Consider the following 6,585-nt stretch of genomic DNA (forward strand, 5'->3'; position numbering starts at 1 on the left):
AGATCAGATGAAGAAGAAATACCCGCATCTATTTCCAGAAGATTCGTCAACACCTTCAATAGCTTAAAATTTCGGGACGAAATTTATTTAACGGGTAGGTACTGTAGTGACCCGAACTTTTCCATGTTTATATATATTAATTGAGATTGATATTTACATGATTAAATGTTTCCAACATGTTAAGCAATCAAACTTGTTAAGACTTGATTAATTGAAATATGTTTCATATAGACAATTGACCACCCAAGTTGACCGGTGATTCACGAACGTTAAAACTTGTAAAAACTATACGATGACATATATATGGTTATATATATAGTTAACATTATATTATGATAAGTAAACATATCATTAATTATATTAACAATGAACTACATATGTAAAAACAAGACTACTAACTTAATGATTTTGAAACGAGACATATATGTAACGATTATCGTTGTAACGACATTTAATGTATATATATCATATTAAGAGATATTCGTACATCATAATATCATGATAATATAATAATTTAAAATCTCTTTTGATATTATAAACATTGGGTTAACAACATTTAACAAGATCGTTAACCTAAAGGTTTCAAAACAACATTTACATGTAACGACTAACGATGACTTAACGACTCAGTTAAAATGTATATACATGTAGTGTTTTAATATGTATTCATACACTTTTGAAAGACTTCAAGACACTTATCAAAATACTTCTACTTAACAAAAATGCTTACAATTACATCCTCGTTCAGTTTCATCAACAATTCTACTCGTATGCACCCGTATTCGTACTCGTACAATACACAGCTTTTAGATGTATGTACTATTGGTATATACACTCCAATGATCAGCTCTTAGCAGCCCATGTGAGTCACCTAACACATGTGGGAACCATCATTTGGCAACTAGCATGAAATATCTCATAAAATTACAAAAATATGAGTAATCATTCATGACTTATTTACATGAAAACAAAATTACATATCCTTTATATCTAATCCATACACCAACGACCAAAAACACCTACAAACACTTTCATTCTTCAATTTTCTTCATCTAATTGATCTCTCTCAAGTTCTATCTTCAAGTTCTAAGTGTTCTTCATAAATTCCAAAAGTTCTAGTTTCATAAAATCAAGAATACTTTCAAGTTTGCTAGCTCACTTCCAATCTTGTAAGGTGATCATCCTGAAATGTCCCGTTCTTATTGATTAAAAACGTTCCATATTAATTGATTTCGTTGCGAGGTTTTGACCTCTATATGAGACGTTTTTCAAAGACTGCATTCATTTTTAAACAAACCATAACCTTTATTTCATCAATAAAGGTTTAAAAAGCTTTACGTAGATTATCAAATAATGATAATCTAAAATATCCTGTTTACACACGACCATTACATAATGGTTTACAATACAAATATGTTACAACAAAATAAGTTTCTTGAATGCAGTTTTTACACAATATCATACAAGCATGGACTCCAAATCTTGTCCTTATTTAAGTATGCGACAGCGGAAGCTCTTAATAATCACCTGAGAATAAACATGCTTAAAACGTCAACAAAAATGTTGGTGAGTTATAGGTTTAACCTATATATATCAAATCGTAACAATAGACCACAAGATTTCATATTTCAATACACATCCCATACATAGAGATAAAAATCATTCATATGGTGAACACCTGGTAACCGACAATAACAAGATGCATATATAAGAATATCCCCATCATTCCGGGACACCCTTCGGATATGATATAAATTTCGAAGTACTAAAGCATCCGGTACTTTGGATGGGGTTTGTTAGGCCCAATAGATCTATCTTTAGGATTCGCGTCAATTAGGGTGTCTGTTCCCTAATTCTTAGATTACCAGACTTAATAAAAAGGGGCATATTCGATTTCGATAATTCAACCATAGAATGTAGTTTCACGTACTTGTGTCTATTTTGTAAATCATTTATAAAACCTGCATGTATTCTCATCCCAAAAATATTAGATTTTAAAAATGGGACTATAACTCACTTTCACAGATTTTTACTTCGTCGGGAAGTAAGACTTGGCCACTGGTTGATTCACGAACCTATAACAATATATACATATATATCAAAGTATGTTCAAAATATATTTACAACACTTTTAATATATTTTGATGTTTTAAGTTTATTAAGTCAGCTGTCCTCGTTAGTAACCTACAACTAGTTGTCCACAGTTAGATGTACAGAAATAAATCGATAAATATTATCTTGAATCAATCCACGACCCAGTGTATACGTATCTCAGTATTGATCACAACTCAAACTATATATATTTTGGAATCAACCTCAACCCTGTATAGCTAACTCCAACATTCACATATAGAGTGTCTATGGTTGTTCCGAAATATATATAGATGTGTCGACATGATAGGTCGAAACATTGTATACGTGTCTATGGTATCTCAAGATTACATAATATATAATACAAGTTGATTAAGTTATGGTTGGAATAGATTTGTTACCAATTTTCAAGTAGCTAAAATGAGAAAAATTATCCAATCTTGTTTTACCCATAACTTCTTCATTTTAAATCCGTTTTGAGTGAATCAAATTGCTATAATTTCATATTGAACTCTATTTTATGAATCTAAACAAAAAAAGTATAGGTTTCCAGTCGGAAAAATAAGTTACAAGTCGTTTTTGTAAAGGTAGTCATTTCAGTCGAAAGAACGACGTCTAGATGACCATTTTAGAAAACATACTTCCACTTTGAGTTTAACCATAATTTTTGGATATAGTTTCATGTTCATAATAAAAATCATTTTCTCAGAATAACAACTTTTAAATCAAAGTTTATCATAGTTTTTAATTAACTAACCCAAAACAGCCCGCGGTGTTACTACGACGGCGTAAATCCGGTTTTACGGTGTTTTTCGTGTTTCCAGGTTTTAAATCATTAAGTTAGCATATCATATAGATATAGAAAATGTGTTTAGTTGATTTTAAAAGTCAAGTTAGAAGGATTAACTTTTGTTTGCGAACAAGTTTAGAATTAACTAAACTATGTTCTAGTGATTACAAGTTTAAACCTTCGAATAAGATAGCTTTATATGTATGAATCGAATGATGTTATGAACATCATTACTACCTTAAGTTCCTTGGATGAACCTACTGGAAAAGAGAAAAATGGATCTAGCTTCAATGGATCCTTGGATGGCTCAAAGTTCTTGAAGCAAAATCATGACACGAAAACAAGTTCAAGTAAGATCATCACTTGAAATAAGATTGTTATAGTTATAGAAATTGAACCAAAGTTTGAATATGATTATTACCTTGTATTAGAATGATAACCTACTGTAAGAAACAAAGATTTCTTGAGGTTGGATGATCACCTTACAAGATTGGAAGTGAGCTAGCAAACTTGAAAGTATTCTTGATTTTATGAAACTAGAACTTTTGGAATTTATGAAGAACACTTAGAACTTGAAGATAGAACTTGAGAGAGTTCAATTAGATGAAGAAAATTGAAGAATGAAAGTGTTTGTAGGTGTTTTTGGTCGTTGGTGTATGGATTAGATATAAAGGATATGTAATTTTGTTTTCATGTAAATAAGTCATGAATGATTACTCATATTTTTGTAATCTTATGAGATATTTCATGCTAGTTGCCAAATGATGGTTACCACATGTGTTAGGTGACTCACATGGGCTGCTAAGAGCTGATCATTGGAGTGTATATACCAATAGTACATACATCTAAAAGCTGTGTATTGTACGAGTACGAATACGGGTGCATACGAGTAGAATTGTTGATGAAACTGAACGAGAATGTAATTGTAAGCATTTTTGTTAAGTAGAAGTATTTTGATAAGTGTATTGAAGTCTTTCAAAAGTGTATAAATACATATTAAAACACTACATGTATATACATTTTAACTGAGTCGTTAAGTCATCGTTAGTCGTTACATGTAAGTGTTGTTTTGAAACCTTTAGGTTAACGATCTTGTTAAATGTTGTTAACCCAATGTTTATAATATCAAAAGAGATTTTAAATTATTATATTATCATGATATTATGATGTACGAATATCTCTTAATATGATATATATACATTAAATGTCGTTACAACGATAAACGTTACATATATGTCTCGTTTCAAAATCATTAAGTTAGTAGTCTTGTTTTTACATATGTAGTTCATTGTTAATATAATTAATGATATGTTTACTTATCATAATATCATGTTAACTATATATATAACCATATATATGTCATCATATAGTTTTTTTACAAGTTTTAACGTTCGTGAATCACCGGTCAACTTGGGTGGTCAATTGTCTATATGAAACCTATTTCAATTAATCAAGTCTTAACAAGTTTGATTGCTTAACATGTTGGAAACATTTAATCATGTAAACATCAATCTCAATTAATATATATATAAACATGGAAAAGTTCGGGTCACTACAGTACCTACCCGTTAAATAAATTTCGTCCCGAAATTTTAAGCTGTTGAAGGTGTTGACGAATCTTCTGGAAATAGATGCGGGTATTTCTTCTTCATCTGATCTTCACGCTCCCAGGTGAACTCGGGTCCTCTACGAGCATTCCATCGAACCTTAACAATTGGTATCTTGTTTTGCTTAAGTCTTTTAACCTCACGATCCATTATTTCGACGGGTTCTTCGATGAATTGAAGTTTTTCGTTGATTTGGATTTCATCTAACGGAATAGTGAGATCTTCTTTAGCAAAACATTTCTTCAAATTCGAGACGTGGAAAGTGTTATGTACAGCCGCGAGTTGTTGAGGTAACTCAAGTCGGTAAGCTACTGGTCCGACACGATCAATAATCTTGAATGGTCCAATATACCTTGGATTTAATTTCCCTCGTTTACGAAATCGAGCAACGCCTTTCCAAGGTGCAACTTTAAGCATGACCATCTCTCCAATTTCAAATTCTATATCTTTTCTTTTAATGTCAGCGTAGCTCTTTTGTCGACTTTGGGCGGTTTTCAACCGTTGTTGAATTTGGATGATCTTCTCGGTAGTTTCTTGTATAATCTCCGAACCCGTAATCTGTCTATCCCCCACTTCACTCCAACAAATTGGAGACCTGCACTTTCTACCATAAAGTGCTTCAAACGGTGCCATCTCAATGCTTGAATGGTAGCTATTGTTGTAGGAAAATTCTGCTAACGGTAGATGTCGATCCCAACTGTTTCCGAAATCAATAACACATGCTCGTAGCATGTCTTCAAGCGTTTGTATCGTCCTTTCGCTCTGCCCATCAGTTTGTGGATGATAGGCAGTACTCATGTCTAGACGAGTTCCTAATGCTTGCTGTAATGTCTGCCAGAATCTTGAAATAAATCTACCATCCCTATCAGAGATAATAGAGATTGGTATTCCATGTCTGGAGACGACTTCCTTCAAATTCAGTCGTGCTAACTTCTCCATCTTGTCATCTTCTCTTATTGGTAGGAAGTGTGCTGATTTGGTGAGACGATCAACTATTACCCAAATAGTATCAAAACCACTTGCAGTCCTTGGCAATTTAGTGATGAAATCCATGGTAATGTTTTCCCATTTCCATTCCGGGATTTCGGGTTGTTGAAGTAGACCTGATGGTTTCTGATGCTCAGCTTTGACCTTAGAACACGTCAAACATTCTCCTACGTATTTAGCAACATCGGCTTTCATACCCGGCCACCAAAAATGTTTCTTGAGATCCTTGTACATCTTCCCCGTTCCAGGATGTATTGAGTATCTGGTTTTATGAGCTTCTCTAAGTACCATTTCTCTTATATCTCCAAATTTTGGTACCCAAATCCTTTCAGCCCTATACCGGGTTCCGTCTTCCCGAATATTAAGATGCTTCTCCGATCCTTTGGGTATTTCATCCTTTAAATTTCCCTCTTTTAAAACTCCTTGTTGCGCCTCCTTTATTTGAGTAGTAAGGTTATTATGAATCATTATATTCATAGATTTTACTCGAATGGGTTCTCTGTCCTTCCTGCTCAAGGCATCGGCTACCACATTTGCCTTCCCCGGGTGGTAACGAATCTCAAAGTCATAATCATTCAACAATTCAATCCACCTACGCTGCCTCATATTCAGTTGTTTCTGATTAAATATGTGTTGAAGACTTTTGTGGTCGGTATATATAATACTTTTGACCCCATATAAGTAGTGCCTCCAAGTCTTTAATGCAAAAACAACCGCGCCTAATTCCAAATCATGCGTCGTATAATTTTGTTCGTGAATCTTCAATTGTCTAGACGCATAAGCAATCACCTTCGTTCGTTGCATTAATACACAACCGAGACCTTGCTTTGATGCGTCACAATAAATCACAAAATCATCATTCCCTTCAGGCAATGACAATATAGGTGCCGTAGTTAGCTTTTTCTTCAATAACTGAAACGCTTTCTCTTGTTCATCATTCCATTCAAATTTCTTCCCTTTATGCGTTAATGCAGTCAAGGGTTTTGCTATTCTGGAAAAGTCTTGGATGAACCTTCTGTAGTAACCAGCTAGTCCTAAAAACTGGCGTATGTGTTTCGGAGTTTTCGGGGTTTCCCACTTTTCAACAGTTTCTATCTTTGCCGGATCCAC

The sequence above is a fragment of the Rutidosis leptorrhynchoides genome, chromosome 11 (assembly GCF_046630445.1).
Source record: "Rutidosis leptorrhynchoides isolate AG116_Rl617_1_P2 chromosome 11, CSIRO_AGI_Rlap_v1, whole genome shotgun sequence".
Lineage (NCBI taxonomy): Eukaryota > Viridiplantae > Streptophyta > Magnoliopsida > Asterales > Asteraceae > Rutidosis > Rutidosis leptorrhynchoides.